Source organism: Panthera uncia, chromosome X (genome assembly GCF_023721935.1).
Source record: "Panthera uncia isolate 11264 chromosome X, Puncia_PCG_1.0, whole genome shotgun sequence".
In the NCBI taxonomy this organism is placed as follows: Eukaryota; Metazoa; Chordata; class Mammalia; order Carnivora; family Felidae; genus Panthera; species Panthera uncia.
Genome location: NC_064817.1, coordinates 80,031,576 through 80,053,977, shown reverse-complemented (window position 1 = coordinate 80,053,977; position 22,402 = coordinate 80,031,576). Strand labels below are relative to the sequence as shown.

Sequence of the window (22,402 nt, the reverse complement as noted above, 5' to 3'; positions counted from 1 at the left end):
GCTCTTTATAGATTTTGGATACTAGCCCTTTGTCCGATGTGTCATTTAGCATGAACATTTTAACAATATTTGTTATTCTAGTCCAAGAGCATGGAATGTCTTTCCACTTCTTTGTGTTGTCTTCAATTTCTTTCATCAATGTTTTCTAGTTTTCACAGTACAGGTTTTTCACCTCCTTGCTTAAGTTGATTCCTAGATATTGTATTCTTTCTGAGCAATTGTAAATGGAATGGTCTTCTTAATTTCTTTTTCTGTTACTTCATTAATAGTGTATAGAAATGCATTGATTTCTATATATTGATTTTGTATCTTGGGAACTGACTGAATGTGTTTATGAGTTCTAGCACATTTTTAGTGGAGTCTTTAGGGTTTTCTATATATATAATATCATGTTATGTACAAATAGTGAAAAGTCTTACTTTTTTCTTACCAATTTGGATGAATTTCATTTCTTTTTGTTGTCTGATTGCTGTGGTTAGGACTTCCAGTACTATGTTGAATAAAAGTGGCGAGTGTGGACATCCTTGTGTTGTTTCTGATCTCAAAGAAAAAGTTTTTAGTTTTTAACAAGTAGCATGGTGTTAGCTGTGGGTTTTCCATATATGGCTTTTATAATGTTAAAATTAAAAACAAAACCACAACGAGATATTGCTTCCACTTCCCACATGTTAGAATGCCTATTATCATAAAGACAAGTGGTAACAAGTGCTGGAGAATATGGAGAAAAGAGAACCTTTGTGTACTGTTAGTGAGGTGTAAATTGGTGCAATCACTATGGAAAACATTATGAAGGATCCTCAAAAAACTAAAAATAGAATTACAATATGATCCAGCAATTCAACTTCTGGATATTTATCTTCACTTATGTAAAGATGGAGGTGATGGATGTCAACTAGATTTATTGTGGTTATCATTCTGCAAAATACAAATATTGAATCATTATGGTGTGCAGCTGAAATCTATATTAATGTTATATATCAATTTTACTTCATAAAAAAGTGGATATGGTCAAAAGGCAAAAACTTCTAGTTATAAGATAAATCAGTTCTCAAAATGTAGTATACAGCATGGTTATTATAGTTAAGAATGCTGTACTGTATATGTGAAGTTTACTAAGGGAATAGATCTTAATGTTTTTATCACAAGAAATGAAAATTGTAACTGGATGAAGTGATGAACATTAACTAAACTGATTGTGGTAATCATTTTGCAATACATACATGTATCAAATCATTATGTTGTACTTCTTAAACTTATACAATGTTTTATTTCAAATATATCTCAATAAAACTAGAGGAAAAAATAAATAACTATATCTACAAAAATGAAAATAAATAAGCATTAATTACAAAGAGTAAAATAAAGCATCACAACCTAAACAAGAATGAGTTGGAAAGGATAGTAAGAGGTAAAGAAGAAATAAATGAGTTAAGAAACAACATCCCAGTTAATGTTCAGAGCTGTTGGAATACAAAGGTCACGAAGTTTGGTATTATGGGTGATGCCCCCAATAGTGTGCTGGGATCTTGAGGGAGGCTCCCCTTGAACTTCTCATAACACTCCCTTGAGAATAAGGTTTTCTGTTTGTGTGTGTATGTGTTTATAAACACTCTATACACAGACATATTATATGTAGGCATACTCTCTATATAAATTATATATATACACAATATTATTTATAATACATATATATGAATGTATGCGTGCACAAATATTATCCTTTTTAATTTTTTAATTATTATTTTTTTTTATTTGAGAGAGAGAGTACAATGCAAGCAAGGAAAAAGAGCAGATTAATTTTTTTTTTAAAGCTTCTGGGTCACAAAATTTCTTCTATCTCTCTAAATACACTTCCTTAGTCTTTTTTTTTTTTTTTTAATGTAAGCTCCACATTGAGTGTGGGGCCCTACATGGAGCTTGAACTCATGACCTTGAGATCAAGATCTGAGCTGAGATCAAGAATTGGACGCTTGGGGCGCCTGGGTGGCTCAGTCAGTTAAACATCTGACTTCGGCTCAGGTCATGAGCTCACGGCTTGTGAGTTCAAGCCCTGCATTGGGCTCTGTGCTGACAGCTCAGAGCCTGGAGCCTGCTTTGGATTCTGTGTCTCCCTTGCTCTCTGCCCCTCCCCCACCCCTCAAACATAAACAAACATTAAAAAAGGAAGAATTGGACACTTAGCTGACTGAACCACCCAGGTACCCCTGCACAAATTTTATTAAATTAGCAAGTTGGAGGATGATGATGCCTACCGTGTTTATGTGTAAATGTGTGTGTCTGTGTGTCTGTGTGTGTGCATCTGTTTGTAAAGAAAACATACAAAAGAACGCTATATTTTGTTTAGGGACGCTGTCATTTTGAGTAAAATAAGAAAGGAATGCATGGGAATAGCATGGGAATCCAATATCCTGGATACTGATTATCCTAAGAGGAGAAAGAAGCAAATGTAAAGATGTTGCTAAATCTGGATGAGTTTCATAGCTCACAATGCTTTTTAACTGAAATATTTCATAAGTAGCAGAGTCTTTAGGGGATACAGTTTTCAACATAAATATAATCAAATGGTTAACACTGAGCCAAGTGAAGGGGTTAACAATATCAATACGCAGTGGGTTTAGAGGGAACATACCTCAAAATAATAAGGGCCATATATGAAAAAACCTACAGGTAACATACTCAGTGGTGAAAAACAGAGATTTCCCTCTAAGATTAGCAACAAGACAAGGATGTCCTCTCTTTTATCCAACATAGTACTGAAAGTTGTAGACTTTCAGTCTACAGAGAAGGAAAAGAAACAATCAGAGAAGGAAAAAGAAGGAATCAGAGAAGGAAAAGAAACAAAAAGCATCCTAATTGATAATGAGGAAATTAAAGTATCACTACTTGGGGGTGACAAAATGTTACGCATTGAAAACCCTAAAGATTCCACCAATCAATATATTCAATGCAATCCCTATCAAAATAACACCAACATTTTCACAGAGCTAAAACAAACAATTCCAAAACTTATATGGAACCAGAAAAGACCCTGGATAGCCAAAGTCATGTTGAAAGAGAAAACCATACCTGGAGGCATCACAATTCCAGACTTCAAGCTGTATTACAAAGCAGTAATCATAAAAAAATCAGTATAATACTAGCACAAAAACATACATACAGATCAATATGACAGAAGAGAGAACACAGAAATGGACCCATGAATGTAAGGTCAATTAAATTCAACAAAGCAGGAAAAAATATCCCATGGAAAAAAGACAGTTTCTTCAGCAAATGTTGCAGGGAAAAGTGGACAGTGACATGCAAAAGAATGACCTGACCACTTTCTTCCACCATACGCCAAAATAAACTCATAGTGGATGAAAGACCTACATGTAAGACATGAAAATCATCAAAATCCTACAGAACACAGGCAGCAACCTCTTTGACCTCGGTTGCAGCAACTACCTACTTAGATATGTGTCCAGAAGCAAGGAAAACAGAAGCTAAAATGAACTATGGGACTTCATCAAGACAAAAGAGCGAAGGAAACAATCAGCAAAACTACAAGGCAACTGATGGAATGGGAGACGATATTTGCAAATGACATATCAGATAAAGGGCTAGTGTCCAAAATCTATAAAGAATTCATCAAACTCAACACCCAAAAAAACAAATAATCCAGTGAAGACATGGGAAGGAGTCATAAAAAGACACTTTTCCAAAGACTTCAAAGTGGGCTAAAAGACACATGAAAAGATGCTCAGCATCACTTATCATCAGGGAAATGCTAATCAAAACCACAATGAGGTATCACCTCTTACCTGTCAGAGTGGGTAAAATTAACAACTCAAGAAACAACAGATGTTGGCAAGGATGCGGAGAAAAGGGAACACTCTTGCACTGCTGGAGGAAATGAAAACTGGTGTAGCCACTCTGGAAAACAATATGGAGGTTCCTCAGAAAATTAAAAACAGAACTACCCTCCAAGCCAGCAATTGCACTAGTAGGTATTTATCCAAAGGATACAAATATGCTGATTCGAAGGAGCACATGCACCCCAATGTTTATAGCAGCACTATCAACAACAATAGCCAAGGTATGGAAAGAGCTCAAATGTCCATCACCTGATGAATGAATAAAGAAGATGTGGTGTATATATACAATGGAATATTACTGGGTGATCAAAAAGAATGAAATCTTGCCATTTGCAACAACGCGGATGGAATTAGAGTGTATTATGGTAAGCAAAATATGTCAGTCAGAGAAAGGCAAATATGTGATTTCACTCATATGTGGAATTTAAGAAACAAAACATATGAACATAAGGGAAGGGAAGAAGAAATAATATAAAAACAGAGAGGTAGACAAACCATAAGAGACTCTTAAATACAGAAAACAACCTGAGGGTTGCTGGCAGGGTGTTGGGTTGGGGGATGGGCTAAATGAGCAAGAGGCATTAAGGAGGACACTTGTTAGGATGATCACTGGGTGTTATATGTAAGTGATGAATCACTAAATTCTATTCCTGAAATCATTATTACACTATATATGTTAACTAACTTGGATTTAAAAAAAAAAAAGCTGTAACATACTTGTCATAGGAATACAAGAAAGAGAAGGAAAAAAGGAACAGAGGCATATTTTACATGACTAAGAAGTTCCCCAAATTGAACCAGAAAATGAACCACGGTTGCAAGAAAAGCAGAGAAATCCAAGCTGGATATATACCAAAAAATTATACATTGGTACATCATTTTCAAAGTACAGAAAATCAAAGATAAAGACAATATCCTGAACAAAGCCAGTGAGAGGGGAAAAACGCATCATATATAGAGAAGCAAAAGTAAGAATTATATCTGACTTCTCAGAAGCCATGCATTATAGAAAAAGAAAAGTAAGAATTATATATGACTTCTCAAAAGCCATGCAAGCAACAAGAGAATAGAATGAAATACTTAAAATGTTGAGAAAGGCCCCACCAACCTAGACATCTGTACCTGCTAAATTGTCCTTCACAACAGAGAAATAAAGACTTCCTCAAAAAATTTTTTTTGAGAAAATGTGTTGCAAATGGTATTAAGGTAAGTTCTTTAGAGAGAACAACAATAGTATAGGTCATAAACTCAAATCCACATAAAGAAAGGAGAAGCCTTTGGGACACCTGGGTGGCTTAGTCAGTTAAGCATCCAACTCTTGGTTTCAGCTCAGGTCATGATCTCACAGTTTGAGTTCAAGCCCCATGTCAGGCTCTGTGCTGACAGTGGAAAACATGCTTGGGATCCTTTCTCTCTCCCTCTTCCCTGCTTTCTCTCTCTCAAAATAAATAAACTTAAAAAAAAAAGCAAGGAAAAAGCCTTAAAGAAGTTATAAATGAAGGTAAAATAAAAAAAAATTATTTTTATTTTTGATAGATCTAACAGATAACAGTTTGTTCGAAATTAAGACAGCAAAAACATATTCAATCCCATATGCTTATATATAAATATATATGCTGATATATCCTTATGTATAGGCAAAATGAAATGAATAACAGCAATGACATAAAGGATGGAGGAAAGAATTAGGCTTATTTTATTATCATAAGGTACTTGCTCTCCCTGTGAAGTAGTATAGTATTATTTAAAAGTGGACTTGGATTAGTAAATGTATATTGTAAACCCGAGGGCAGCAACTAAAAAGGAAAACAAAAAAGTACAACTGATATCCTAAGAAAGAAGAGAAAATGAAACTATATAAACTGTGAGGTATTGGGGTCTCCTGAGGACTGCTGCCCTTGAACCTGGAGTAGAAGTTTCAGCAGCCATCAGGACTGAGACCCTCAGACCCTGCCTTCTTCAGGAACTTGATATGAGCTTGGCCACCAGCATGTATGGGGAGAGACAGATCCAGCAATCACTATGATTTATTAGTGTAACTATGTGCCACCACCATGCCTGACATGGTATAATAGTGAAATAATTTGTGATAACAACCACGTTATAATGGACTCCTCACAGAGCCTGTTACTCCTTTTTAATAACAAAGTTGGAAAGGCGTAAGAGGCCTGAATCCATATAGGCATTCATGATCCCACAGTAACCATAGGGCCATGGGGCTTGTTCATGTGTATCACTGAGTGTTCTCAGTGATCCTGTGGGTGAAGTATTCTCATCCCCATTTGACATAGGGGGAAGATGGGGGTCAGAGTTGTCCCATCTCTTAAGTCCTGTGGCCCTGCCTTTAGAGAAATTCAGCTCCAGAAATCCTCTGGAGCAGGACCCACCGTCATTGGGGTAAATAAGGACCCCAATGGCTATAACTACAAGACAGCAGGCACCAAGCTCCAAAGTTGGAAACAGGTGACTTGCTTCTGGACCCTTTGTCTCCCAACACCCCAGGGAGGTTCAGCTCCCACTATGAGGACCCACACACTCAGCTGAATCCCAAACACCTAAAGGTGGGACCTTGCGATTCCCACCACGGGAGGTGTGCCTCTGTAAAAAAGTCATCACAATCACCATGTTGACCTCGGGTTTCTACGGTAAATGGGATGCATCAGCTGGATCTCTACACTGGAGATGTCTCTACACACTCATGCAGTCCCACTCATTTGCCTGAAAGCAAACACCTTAGCTCATCAGGTCAACACGTTAGGAAGCATACTAGTTAGAAGCACGAGCCTGGGACCTGGGCAATTGGAGGAACTCTGCTCACATTCATGGAACAAAGAATGTCCCTGCCAGGAATTTTGCTTGCCTAAAGGAGACAGTAGGCCAGTTATTATCAATACATAGAGACCCATGGTGATAGCCTAGGGTTTTTTAAAGTGAAGTAACCCTCAGAGGGTGAACATATAAAATGAAGGCCAATCTGCCCAAGTGCCCATTGATTGGTGAATAGATAAATCAATTGTGATATATATGTAAATGGAATATTATTCAACCACCAAAGAGAATGAAATCTTCATTTGCAAGGATATGGATGGAGCTAGAAAGTATAATGCTAAGTGAAATAAGTCAGTCAGAAACAAGTGCTATATGATCTTATTCATATGTGGAATTTAAGAAACAAAAGAAACAAGCAAAGGGAAAAATAAGAGAGGGAGAGGGATACAAGAAACAGACTCTTAATTATGGAGAACAAACTGATGGTTACCAGAGGGGTAGAGGGAGGCGGGATGGGTGAAAGAGGTGATGGGGATTAAGGAGTGCACTTATCATGATGAGCGCAAGGTGATGTATGGAAATGTTGAATCATTATATTATACACCTGAAACTAATATAGCACTGCATGTTAACTAACTGAAATGAAAATAACAATTTTAAAAATCAAGGCCATGCTCATGACAGTTAGCCATCTGTGGCAGAAAACTAAGAGGTTGTCTATAATCCTGTGACTGAATCATCTAGATACATACATAGAACATGTCACTTAAGAAGTTCCAGAACTATTTCAGTGAGGCAGGCCTAAATGATTAGTCAGTTAATAGTCAGAAACCCAGTCAATTAAAGTACATATTGGTTCCTCCAGGGGAATTTTTATCCTCCACTCCCAATATTTTCTTCCAAGTGTAGGCACATCCACGACTAAACACATCTAACCTCTCGATACACTCATTTCTGTATGTAATCACTTACCTGATTAGTGAGTTTGGAAGGACAAATGGATTGCACAGCCCATGCTTCTTCCTGAAAAACTCTTGTAGCAAGCTGCCCCTTTGAAGCACATATCTTCCTCTGCCCTAAGGTGTGGGTCTAAAAATACATCCACAGCTCTTCACTTTGCTGTCTGTCGGGTTCCCAAACTATTACTATGGTCTTACTCCAAAAAGCTTTTGACCTTAAGAGCTCCCAAAATACACCCCATCTCCACATCTGGGATCTGAACCAACTACCAAACAAGACAAAAGAAAAAGAAGGAAAATGCATCAACTTTCTTATAAAATTGATGTTGGAGAATGTGGCTTAGATTTGCCCCAAGGAAGGGGCAAATGAATTCCAGACTTGGACAAACATTTCCACCCAGCAGTGCTGGAGATTCAGTCACAAAAGTTAAAGACTACCAATGTATATGTATCTGCTGTCTAATGAAGGAGTCCTGTCTATGTGTCAAAGAAAGTGACTTCCTTGCAAAGCTATTCCTATAGCAAAAGAATGTAACTTAGGACACCTTTTTTTGAGAAAATGTCTGAAAACGAAAAATATTATTTATTCTGATTGCATACTCACAAAGCTGAGGAAATGCCTATCCATGTGTATGAGGGAACAGTTTGAAGGAATATATTCCCATTCCCTTAAAACCATGAGCGCAGTGGAGGCTCATCTTGTGGAGAGGGATTGGAATACATTTCTAAATTCCAGGAGTAGGATGAAAAGATACATCATTAAAATTTCTCCTAAAATCTCTTCATAAAACACTTATGGAAATGCTCAACATTTATACCTTCACATAAACCCACATGCAGACTATAGCCAGGCAACTACAGACAAATCATGCAGGGGAATAATAGCATGTTTCATGTAGGGATATATACATATGTAATAAAAGTATAAAGAAATATATTAGAAATCTAAAGATCCAAAAATTTGTGAGTCTGTACCCTGGATAAGCGGGAAGCTAATGTGATCAGAAAAGTACTTCAAATGAGTTACAACTATCTGTAATATTTTATTGTTTAATAGAATGATATAGAAATGTGTTCTACTATTTTTATAATCTCTGTTATTTAATAACAAGCATTGTTTCTATAAGCTTTAATTTTGTTTTTAAATGATCCATATTAATTCCAAAATTGTGGAAAACATGGTACATCCAGAATGAAATATATAATTAATCAGCAATTCTTACCATTCATTAGCTTAAAAAAATATATCACGTTTGTGCATTTCATCCCATCACACTCTCTATGCATGCATCTGTAATGTATGTTCATTACATGTGGGTTTCACATATGACTCAACATTTACTAAAGATAATTAAAGAGGTTATTTAATTTTCCCAAGTTGACAAGCAAGTTTGAGTCCAAAGGCCCATCCCTAACCATTGGGTTTACAATCTTTGCTCTGTGTTAGGGCTGAGGTCAGCACAGGGGAAGTGACTACCCATAGTACTATAGGCAAGGACTGATCTGGTATTTGGGACCTAGCTCTTCTGATTTCAGTCTGCTGTAAGGCAGACCCATCTTTATAGTCTGTTATTCTGTACTCTCTTTTCCCCTCAAAGGAAACTTGCTGTTCCATTGTCAAAATGGAAGGTGAAAAGAACAGAAAATGTAAAAATTAATTAATTAATTAAGGAAATGATGATGTGATTCTTCATTTCCACCATTTTCAGGTAATTCATCCAATTAATAAATACCACCAAAGCTTATCTGTCATTTAAATATATATTCATTTCATTTTGTCCTGCTCAGTCCGAAGGATTGTTAGATGTTGGTTTTTAAGATGTCTTTTGGGGGTGGATGAACACAGCAGACACCAGGCATTTTTTGCTGAAATATTATCTATCAGATGATTTCTAAGGGTTTGCTCATTTCTCATAACAGTTCTCTGAGGTAAATATCAATGTGCCCATTTTACATATGGCTAAGTTCAAGCTCACAAAGGCTAACTCACTACTCCAGTGTCAGACAAATTTTAGAGGCAGGAATGCGGGTCTACAAAATATGTTCATTTACACATATTCTTTTCCCCAACTATCAAATTTACATATTATTAAGCAACATGTCTTTTTCACTCAGCATGATATCCCAGGATATTAATTTGCTTTCTTTATGTATTGTAACATGGCATATTTTTAAAAGTTTAATGAGTATGTACATTGCTTGCTATGTGAATTATGTGTTCATACCAGGACCATTTGTCTATTCCTTAGTAAGACTTCCTTCCATGTCAAGGATATTAAGTACTGTAGTTAAGGGCTTAGTATAAAAGTACCACTAGAACAAAACAACAACCATTCTTAATACTCAATAAGAAGAGACAGGGGAGGGGGTACCTAACTGGTTCAGTTGATGAAGGGTGCAACTCTTGATCTTGGGGTCATGAGTTTGAACCCCATACTGGGTGTAGAGATTACTTTAAAAAAATTAAAAATGTAATGGGGTGCCTGGGTGGCTCAGTTGGTTAAGCGTCAGACTCCTAATTTCAGCTCACATCATGATCTCACAGATCAAGATCAAGCCCCACGTTAGGCTTTGTGCTGACCGTGTGGAGCCTGCTTGGGATTCTCTCTCCCTCTCTCTGCCCCTCCCCCACTCATGATCTTTCGCAAAAATAAATAAATAAATAAACTTAACAAAAAGGAGGGAATGAAGCACACTATCTATTATAATTGTTTTATCATTTAAACAGGAGTTTATCATTTCATGAGTTTATAAGAAATCTGGCATAACTAAACGCAAATGATTAAAGTCTTTGATCATATCAGTAAATGTAAATGTGCTTAACTCACCTAGTAAAAGCATTTTCAAATTGCCTGTTGTAGGAAAATCTAAAACTATACTTTTTTTTCCAGAGATAACCCTAAAACAAAGGAATTCAGATTGCTTAAACATTTTTTTTAAATAAGGAAATATGTATCAGGCAATTGCCAATAACAGGAAATAAGGGGTCTTAGTCTTGTTATTAGAGATAGGAGAATTAAGATCGAAATGGATCTGAAAAGGGAAGAAAACATAGTTTCCAATGGTAAAGGCTAAAATTCACAAGGAATATGTGAGATATTAATACGTATATATCCAATTACACAGAAAAAATTATTCATAGGACAAAAACTACTGTAGGTACAAGGGGAAAAAGAAGAAACACACTAATAATAGATGATTCTAACACACTTCCCTTAGTCCAAAAGTGGTTAAGTCGAGAAATGCTTAGTCATTGTAGACAAGACATAAACAACATAATCCCAAGGGCAGATCTTATAGACAGAGACTATAGTGAACTGTGATCCCTATTAGACTGGACACTTACTTTTCAGAAGAGCATGAGACATTCATGAAAACTTAATCTATCAAAGCCTGTTAAACAAATCTTGGGTCTAAATGAAAAAAGAGATTAAAATTCCTGAATTTGGTGAGGATAATGATAATGAAAACACAACATATCAGTATCTAACTAAGGCAACTTCCAGGGTATATTTTGAAAGACTAAATATGTATATGAGGGATGAGGAGTGTAAAAATGGTTGACAGGGATCAAAAGGGTTGTAATGTTTAGTATGGTGGCAACAATTAATAACATTGTGTTACATATCTGAAAGTTACTAAGAGAGTGCATCTTAAAATTCCCATTGAAAAATAGATTTTGTACCTATGTATGTGACATGTTAACTAGACTTATTGTGGTCATCATTTTGCAAACTATACAAATATAGAATCATTATGGTATACAATGGAATCTAAGGTAAGGTTATATGTCAATTACACCTCAATTCAGAAAAAAAGAAAATGGGCAGAGGTGGTCAAAGTGTACAAACCACCAGTTAAAAGATAAATCAGTTCTGTGGATGTAGTGGATAGCACGGTGATTACAGTTAACCATAGTGTATGGTATACTTGAAAGTTGCTAACAGTAGATCTTAAAAGTTCTTATCTCAAGAAACAAAAATAACAACTATGTGGGGCATCTAGGTGGCTCAGTCGGTTGAGCATCTGACTCGATTTCAGCTCAGGTCATGACTTCACGGTTCATGAGATTGAGCCCCATGGTGGGCTTTATGCTGACAGCGTGGAGCCTACTTGGGATTCTCTCTCCCTCTCTCAATGCCCCTCTTCTGTTGGTTTTTTCTCTCTCAAAATAAAAAAAAAATAATAATAATAACCCATAAATAACAACTATGTTAGCCAACAGTATTAACTAAAGTTATGGTAGAGGGGTGCCTCGGTGGCTTAGTCGGTTGAGCATCCAACCTGGCTCAGGTCATGATTTCATGGTTTGTGAGTTCAAGAACTGCACTGGGCTCGCTGTTGTCAGCACAGAGCCCACTTCGGATCCTCTGTCCCCCTCTTCCTCTGCCCCTCCCCCACACATGCTCTCTCTTTCAAAAATAAATAAACATTAAAAAAGTTATGGTAGTAATAATTTTCCTATATATATACATATATATCAAAACCTTATGTTACAGTTTGTAAACTTACACAATGTTATATCTCAATTATATCTGAATAAAACTAGAGAAAAACAAATTTAAAAACCTATATAAACAGAAATAAAAAAATGAATTAAACATTCCATTAAAAAGCAAGATAAGGAATCATAATCTAAAACTATAGTGATAAGGTGGAAAGAATAGTTAAAACAAAAGCAGAAATGAATGAATTAAATAAACTCATCCCTGTTAAAGCTCAGAGCATTTGGAAAGACAGCAAACCTTGCCATTGCTGGTGATGCAACAAGTACTGTACAGGGACCTAGGAGGAAGTGTCCCCTTGAACTCCTCATGCTGGGATCTAGAGGGAAGTTTCCCCTTCAAATCCTCACAATGCTCCCTTGAGGGTAAGGATTAAGTTTTCCTGTATATGTGTGTGCATGTATATACTGTACATATACACATTATATATATGCACACTGTACATACACATTGTACAAACACATATACTATATATGCATGCTTACACAATGTTAAATTAGAAACTTGGAGGATGAGCACACCACTGTTTATGTGTATGTGTGTGTCTATGTGTAGTGAAAACATAAAAAAACAATCCTATATTTTGTTTACAGAAGCTCACATTTGAAGTAAAAGAATAAAGGAATCTGTAGGAATGATAATCATCTCATTCTGGATAGTGATTGTCTAGAGGGGAGAAAGGAGGAAGTTTAAAGATTTTTCTTAACCTGGATTAATTTGATAGCTCCCCATGTTTTTTAACTCAAATATTTCATAAGTAGTAGAGTTATTGGGGGATACAATTTTTACTATAAATAAAATTCACATTCATTTTAGTAAATGTTTATCGTTGAGCCAAGTGCAAATGTTTAATATCAATACATCATCACTGACATTCACATTGTGCACACTTAGTGATTAACTTCCAAAGAATAGAGTTGGTGAAAGTAGAAACTATACACTGCAGAAACTAGGCAAAGATCTCCTTAACCTTAAAATGAAGATCAACATTTCCTGTGACCCAATGATGTCACATAGGTATCATGCCCTCCCAGATATGACCTAACAAGAAGGGCCCTTCAACTCTGTGGTTTTCTTTCTCAAAATCCACAGTCACAGTCTAATCAGGAGAAAAATAACAGTCCATGTCTGCACTCCTCAACACTGTCAGGGTCATAATTCTCTGATGCAATTTTATCAGGTGAAAAATTTCCATGATTATGTTCTTATAGTGTTAACAGAACCACACTATGTCTTATCAAATAACCAAAATACAATCACTTGCAATGAAATTTACCCAAATATTCAGAAAAAGTTGATGCCTATTTTCTTCTGAGGTACAGAAATAAAAATATTGTATATTAGGAAATAATCATAATGATATTAAAGACTAACTGCTTTATATTATGGACGCTAGCATGATAAATATATTTTTTTAAATATTAAATTCTAGTCACTTAATCCTAAACCAAAAGGTGGAAAATTTTTGACTTTTTAAAGAATTTCTTCATATAATGGGAACAACCGTGGGCACCAGGGAAGAATCTACTTTCCAATGTGAAATTGCTAGGATGGTCTGCGCATTCCCACACCCATCTAGGAGACATAACATATTTGCCAATGATTACATATATGGTGAAAACAATTTAGGCTTATTTATTGCAAATGCAAATTAAAGTCCACCTTCCTTTTACAACTGGAAAATGTATTGTTTTTCAAAAAGGCAGACAGGCATCCCTATTATGGGCCACAAGGGCTGCTACACAGCCTGTATCTGCTATTGGAATGAAATTCCACGTGCTAAACCTCTTCTTCCAAGATGAGATCAAAGCAGCTTGTCTACTTTGAGGCTAGTTTGTGAACCACACAGGAGTTATTCCACAGCATGGCTTTGTTTAGATCTATAACCTCTTGTTCCAGACATCATATCCCATTAATAATGTGAAGTTATGGGGTCTATTGATGACTGCTGCCCTTGAATCTATAGTAAAAGCTTTAGCAGCCATGAAGACACAGCTCCTCAAAGCCTGCCTCCTTCAGGTACCTGGTATTAGATGAGCCACCACCGCAGCCCCCTCGCCCCCACTGCTGCCAAGAGTGGCACAGAGACTGATTAATCACTATGATTTACTGATGTAATCATGTACTGCCCAGCACCATGCTAGTCACTAGATTAGTGACAACGACCCTGCTACAACTGGGTCGTGACCACAACAACTATGTAATAATGGACTTCTCTCGGGGCCTTGTTCCTCCCCTTTCTTAGTCTATCCCTTAACAACAAAGTTAAGAAAGAATAAGAAATGGCCCAAATTCATATAGGCATTCATGTCCCGCAGTAACCACAGGGCCAGGGGCTGGCTTGTGTCTATCACTGAATGTTCTCAGCGATCCTGTGGATGAAACATTCTCACGCCCATTTCACAGACGGTGAAGCTGGGACTCAGCGTCCCTGCCTGTTGTCCTTCCCATACCTTTGCCTTTAGAGGAAAGCAGCTTCAGGATACTTCTGGAGCAAGACCCACACTAAGTGAAGCCAGACGGGACCCCAATAGCTTTACCTACCAGACAGGCAAGACAGACACCAAGCTCCAAAGCGGGAAAGAGGCGACTTGGACCTAGATTCTTTTGTGTCCCCACACTCCAGGGCGGTTCAGCTTCCACCGCAAGGACCCACACCCTCAGGTTAGCCCCAGACACCTGAGGTGCGACTTGCTCTTATTGCCAGGGCAAGTCTGTCTCTACTGAAAAGACGTCACAGTCGCCGTAATGACGTCAGATTTCTATGGCAACCGGGAAGCACAGGCTGGTCCCTGCACACTAGAGGTGTGTCCCCTTAGTTATCCAGCCCTTGGCCTTTTGCCAAAAGCAAAACACTTTTACTCTTCAGGCCACCATGTGAGAAAACTGTAATTAAGGGGGGACCCAGTCAATTGCTGGAACTCTGCCCAGGTTGATAGAACATAGAGTGACCCTGTCAGCAGGAATTTGGTTTGATTGAAAGAGACACTAGGGGAGTACTAACAGTGCGCACACCCCAGAGAAGTAGTTTGCAGTTCTTGGAGATGAGCTAGAGTGTGAACAGTGAAAATCAATGCCATGTTAAACAGTTATCCATCTGTGAAAAAAACTGAAAGATTGTGTCTAATCATGTGACTGCATCTTCTAGAAACTCGCGCGCGTGCGTGCACACACAAACACACACACACACACACTGTGTCATTTAAGATTTTTCAGGGTTACATCAGGGAGGCAAGGTTAAAATATGATTGTACGTTGCTTATGTTTTTTGTTTGTTTGTTTGTTTGTTTTGGCATGTAATTTTTTAATGCCATTAAATACATCACCCTTGCTTTTGTTGAAAAGAAAACTGCAGGCCCAAAATGGTTTCTTCTTAGACCATGGCCCCAAACTGGAGCTTAATACATATTGTAATTTCAGTTTCAACTGCTTCCAGAAAAGTAATCTTAACCAGTCAATGTGGAATTTTCCAATCAGTCATAATTAGACTGCAATGTGGGCCTTCTCCTTCCTCCCTGCAAAAGGTGAAGCAATCTCTTTTCTCTAAAGAAAAGCCACATTGCAGTAACCATATTTTTCTCTTACTAATCACTTTCCTGTCCCACCTTCCTTCTATAAAAACCTTCCATTTTGTACATCTCCTAGGAGCAACCCTCTGTTGGCTTGGTGAAATGGTGCCTTATTCATTAATTGTTTAATACAGCTAACTAGACGTTTACAATTTACTCAGTTGAGGTTTTGTTGTTTCCCTCCCTAATCGCTTCTGAATGTTTAGTCATAGTTGGAGAAGTTTCTTCCACCACTGGTTTAGGAGGAACTTCACTGGGTGTATTTCTGTGGATCGAAGAGAGAGGATAGAGATGGGTCATACTGGTGTATCAGGTATAAGAGAAACAGGTGGGGAGGTGACCATCCTGTGAAAAAAAATGTATGAAAAATAATTAGATGTGGAGATTAGGTTCCAGTCTTGTGCTTGTCTTTGAGAACTCCCTCTGTCCTCTATCTCCTGTGGATGTAGGTCCGGGCCTCCACATCTGATGGACCCCTCAGAGGACTAAATGGACCCTTCAGAGGACTAAATGGGTGAGGCTACCATCCTAGGGAGAAGACAAACACAAAATAAATTCCAAAATCTACCAAGCAACCTGACCACAGACCAAAGACAAAGTAGAACCCCTAATTGGCACCCATGGGAAAAACAAGACTGAAAGCATACAAGTGTTACTTCATTTTCCACTCTCTGTCTGGAAGTGAGGTCTCCTCTGGAAAAGGTAGTAGGCTCTGAGTGTTATTCAAGACAATGGGGGTGTGGGTTACAAGTTGCCTCAGTTCCCCAAGGCACTATCTCCCCACCTCAACCAAATTATTTCCTGTATTTGTGGTCTTCTCAGATTTTTTTTTTATTGTGGTTGAATTCTAGCTTCATAGCATTGTGGTCAGAAAAGTTGCATGGTATGATGTTGAAGATATTGCATTTGTCGAGACTGGTTTTCGGGCTAAAATGTGATCTATTCTGGAGAGAGAATGTTCTTTGTGCACTTGAAAAGAATGTGTATTCTGCTATTTTAGGATGGAATGTTCTGAATACGGATGTAAAATCCACCTGTTCCAGTGTGTCGTCCAATGCCATTGTTTCTTTGTTGATTTTCTGTATAGATAATCTGTTCATTGGTGTAAGTGTGTGTGTTGGGGGCGAGGGGGAGGGTAATGCCCCTAGATGGTTGTATTATTTTCTATTAGTTCCTTTATGTTTTTTATTAACAGTTTTATGTATATGGAGGCTTCTGTATTGAGTGCATAAATATTTACAATTCTTATATCTTCTTGGGTTTTCTCTTTTGTTATAATCTAGTGTCCTTCTTTTTGTTTTGCTTTGTTTTGTTTTAAAGTCTAGTTCGTCCAATATCAGTATCACTACTCAGGCTTTCTTTTGGCATCCATTCAATAAATGTGAGACAGGAAACCATCACAATCCTAGAGAAGAACCTAGGCAGGAAACTTTTTGACCCTGGCTCTAGCAACTTCTTACTAGACACATCTCCGGAGGCAAGGGAAACAAAAGCAAACATGAAGTATGGGACTTCATCAAGATACCTATTAGGATATCATTAAGATAAAAAAAAAACCTTCTGCATAGTGAAAGAAACAATTAAAAAAAAACAAAAGAGAGCCAATGGAATCATAGAAAATATTTGCAAATGACATATCAGATAAAGGGTTAGTATCCAAAATCTATAAAGAACTCAACACACCAAAAACAAAAATCCATTAAGAAATGGGCAGAATACATGAACAGACACTTTACCAAAGAAGACATACAGGTGGCTAACAGACACATGTAAAGATGCTCAACATCACACATCATCAGGAAAATACAAATCAAAACCGTGCTGAGATATCACTTCACACCTGTCAGAATGGCTACAATTAACAACACAGGAAACAACATGTGTTAGTGAGGATGCAGAGAAAGGGGAACGCTCTTGCACTGCTGGTGGGAATGCCAACTGGTGCAACCACTGTGAAGAGGAGTATGGAGTTTCCTCAAAATAACTAAAAATGGAACTACCCTATGATACAGCAATTACACTGGTATGTATTTACCCAAAGGATACAAAAAAATACAGATTTGAAGAGATACGCGCACTCCAATGTTTATAGCATCATTGTAAACAATAGCCAAACTATGGAGAGAGTCCAAATGTCTAGTGTATGACAAATGGGTATATCACACATACAATGGAATATTGCTCAGACATCAAAAACAATGAAACCTTGCCATTTGCAACGACATGGATGGAGCTAGAATGTATTATGCTACGCGAAATAAGTCAATCAGAGAAAGACAAATACCATTTGATTTCACTAACATGTGAATTTAAGAAACCTAACAGATTAGCATATGGGAAGGTGGGGGGCGTGAAGAGAAGGAAACAAGCCACAAGAGACTCTTAATGATAGAAAACATACTGAAGGTTGCTGCAGAGGAGGTGGTTGGGGGATGGTCTAGATGGGTGATGGGTATTAAGGAGGGCAATTGTTTTGATGACCAATGGCTGTTGTATGTAAGTGATGAACCACTGAATTCTACTCCTGAAACAAATATTGTACTGCATGTTAACTAACTAAAATGTAATTAAAAAAATACATATGTGGAAACAAATGAAAATGGAAATGCAATTGTCCAAAACATTTGGGATTCAGCAGAAGTGATCCTAAGAGGAAAGTATATAGCAATAGAGGGCTACCTCAAGAAGCCAGAAAAATTCCAAATAAATAACCTAACCTTATACATAAAGGAGGTAGAAGAGAACAAAAAAAAAAAAGCCTAAAACCAGTAGAAGGAAGGATATAATTAAGATTAATGTCAAATAAAAAAGGGGCGCCTGGATGGTTCAGTCTGTTAATCATCTGAATCTCTATTTTGGCTCAGGTCATGATCTCTCTCAGTTGAGATCGAGACCCATGTGGGGCTCTGCAGTGAGCATGAAGACTGTTTGAGATTCTACCTCTCTCTGTCACTCTGCTCCTCTCTCGCTCACATTCTCTCTCAAAAACAAATAAATGAACATTAAAAATGGCAAAATAAATAATGTAGAAAATGAAAAAAAAGGAACAGATCAATGAAACCAGGAAATGGTTCTCTGAAAGCATTAATATAATCGATAAACCTACAACCATTCTTATCAAAAAGAAAAGAGAAAGGACTCAAGTAAATAAAATCACTAGTGTAAGAAGAGAAATCACAACCAACACGACAGAAATACCAGCAATTATAATAGAATATTATGAAAAAACTATATGCCAACAAATTGGACAACCTGGAAGAAATGGATAAATTCCTAGAAACATATATACTACCAACACTGAAACAGAAGTAATAGGAACGGGAAGCAGATCAATAAACAGCAAAGAAATTGTATCCGTAATCAAAAAGCTCCTGACAAACAGGGGTGCCTGGGTGGCTCAGTCGGTTAAGTGTCCAACTCTTGATTTCGACTCAGGTCATGATCTCATGCATGGTTCATGAGATCGAGCCCGTGCCTGGCTGTGAAATTACAGTGTGGAGCCTACTTGGGATTCACTGTCTCCCTGTCTCTCTGTTCCTCCCATGCTCATGTGCTGTCTCTCTATCTGTCAAAATAAAGAAATAAACTTAAAATACATATATATTTTAAAAAATTGCGCACAAACATAAGTCCAGGGCCAGATGCCTTCACAGGCAAATTCTACCCAACATTTAAAAGAGAGTTAATACCTATTCTTTTCAAACTATTCCAAAAAATAGAATGCATTCTATGAGTCCAGCATTATCTTGATACCAAAACCAGATGAAGAGTCCACAAGAAAAAAGAACTACAGGCCGAGATCTCTCATGAACACAGATACAAAAACCCTCAACAAAACATGAACAAACCGAATCCAATAGTACATTAAAAAGAATCATTCACCATGATCAAGTGGGATTTATTCCTGGGTTGCCAGGGCGGTTCAATATTTGCAAATCAATCAATGTGATACATCACACCAATAACAGAAAGGATAGGACGCATACTACCATTTCAAAAGGCACAGAAAAGGCACTGACAAAGCACAACACCTATTCATGAAAAAAAAAAAAAAACAACCCTCAACAAGGTAGGTTTAGAGGGAACATACCTCAGTATAATAGAGGCCATTTATGAAAAACCCACAGCTGATATCATCATCAGTGTGGAAAACCTGAGAGCTTTTCCTCTATGGACAGGAACACAACAGGATGTCCACTCTCATCACTGTCATTTAATATAGTACTGGAAGTCCTAGTCACAGCAATCAGACAACAAAAAGAAATGTGAAAGACAGCAAAATCAGCGAGGAATAAGTAAAACTTTCACTATTTGCAGATGACATGATACTCTATATAGAAACCTCATGGGGACGCCTGGGTGACTCAGTTGGTTAAGCTTCAGACTCTTGATTTCGGCACACGTCATGATCATATGGTTCATGAGTTCCAGCCCTGTGTCAGGCTTTGCACTGACAGCGCAGAGCCTGCTTGGGATTCCCTCTCTCCCACTCTTCCCCCTCACCTGCACATGCTCGCTCTCTCTCTTTCTTAAAATAAATAAAATAAACTTAAAAAAGGAAACTCGAAAGATTCCAATAAAATGTTAGAAGTGATAAATTAATTCAGTAAAGTCGTTGGATGCAAAACTAATGTGCAGAAGTCTGTTGCATTTCAACACGCCAATAATAAAGCAGTGGGAGGAGAAATTAAGGAATCAATCCTACTTACAAATGCACCAAAAATAATAAGATACCTAAGAATAAACCTAACCAAAGGAGTGAAATACCTGTACTCTGAAAATCATAAAACACAGATGAAAGAAATTGAAGATGACACAAAGAATTGGAAAGACGTTCCAAGCTCATGGATTGGAAGAGTAAATGTTGTTAAAATGTCTGCACTACCCAAAGCAATCTACATATTTAATGCAATCCCGATCAAAACACCTACAGCATTTTTCACAGAGCTAAGACAAACAATCCTAAAATTTGTATGGAAACTTTTTCTTTTTTTTTTTAATTGATTTAACAGAAAACAGTTTGTTCAAAATTTGAACATCAAGAATGTGTTTGATTATATATGCTCTTATATGAATATATGTGCTGAAATATTTTTATGTATAAGTGAACAGAGATGAATAACTGCACTGATAGCAGTGATGGGAGGAAGGAATTTGGATAATTTTCCACTCAAAGTACTTGCTCCATCTGTGAAGCAATATAGTATTATTTGAAAATGGGGGTGCCTGGGTGGCTCAGTCAGTTAAGTGTCCAACTTTGGTTCAGGTCATGATCTCATGGTTCGTGGATTCGAGCCCCACATCAGGCTCTGTGCTGACAGCTCAGAGCCTGCTTCGGATTCTGTGTCTCATCTCTCTGACCCTCCCCTGCTCAACTCTATATCTCTCTCAAAAATAAATGAATGTTAAAAAATAAATAAAAAAAAAAGAGAAAATAGACATGGATTAGTAAATGTATATTACCAGCTCCATGGCAGCCACTTAAAAGGGAAAAAAAAAAGGTATAATTATATGCTAACAGAAAAGAAAAAATGGAAAAATACAAAATGTTGATCTAAAATCACAATCACAGGAAAAGAGGGGAAGAAAAAACAGAAATAGAGAACAAGGGTGATAAAGAGAAAACAGTAACAAACATGGTTATATATGAATCCCATTATATCAATGACTTTTATATCAATGGTCTAAATACACTCTTTAAAAGAAAGAAAAAAAACAAAGATATCAGAATATTTCAAAAACCAAGACCTCATTATATGTTGCCTACAAAAAACCCACTTTAATATAAAAATACATACACAGTAAAATAAAGTTATTGAGAAATATATACTATGCTAACAGTAATAAAAAAAAAGCAGCAGTAAGAATATTAATTTCACATCCAGCAGACTTCAGAGTAAGGAAAATTATCAGGGTGGAAAATAAGCATTCCATAATGATAAATGGCCAATTCCTCAAGAAGACATAACAATCTCTGGTATGTATATGGCTGTCACAAGAACATCAAATTACTTGAGACAACAAATGATAGAATTATGAGGAGAAATAGATGCAACACTAGGCTACAGATTGAATGTTGATGTACTCCCAAAATTCACAAGTTGAAACTAATCCTCAGTGTGATGTTATTTGGAGATGAGGCCTTTGGAATGGTTGGGGAGGGGGTGGGAATGGAGCGGTCCCACATGGCAGACTAATTAGCACTGTTGACTTCTTTTTATTCCCCCTAAGGAGCCATCGTCCCAAATTGGAATGCAATACAGTTACATAATGCAGTATACTAAAAGTGAATGGAATAAAGTTTATACTGGGTCATGAGTATTACATATTGGTTTCTGCTATAACTATATGTATGTTTGTACTAACTAACTCAACATGTAAAATACATTTTATTGAATTTGGTCCAATATAAACCTGAAAAAGTCAAGTCTACAATAATTAGTAAAAGGCTCACCTACAAAAAACAGACTATGCATTAATTTTTTCATTATGTATGTAAAAGTTTACACGTTTATCAGCCCATACACATGCAAGAAATTATATCTAAGTTATTTGTTACATGAAATACTTGTAGTATGAATGTCTTTGTTTTTTTATAATATAAATGTCTGAAATTGAAAATACTCATAGTTCTCAACAGGCCAAGATGAAGGCAAAACTTTTCAGATATGATGCTAAAGTCAGCTCCAGTGTCTATTAATTCTATAAAAGATTTATTATTATTTTTAAGATGTATTTCTGCGCGA

At 37.0% G+C, this 22,402-nt stretch overlaps 1 long non-coding RNA gene across 1 annotated transcript in view; it reads right to left on the bottom strand.

Moving 5' to 3' along the window:
* Positions 1–14,792, bottom strand: part of LOC125931864 (uncharacterized) — a 26,049-nt gene extending 11,257 nt beyond the window's left edge. The window contains exon 1 of the long non-coding RNA XR_007460497.1: positions 14,632–14,792. This is a non-coding gene — a long non-coding RNA (uncharacterized LOC125931864). The remainder of the gene's footprint in view (positions 1–14,631) is intronic.
* Positions 14,793–22,402: the final 7,610 nt, after the last annotated feature.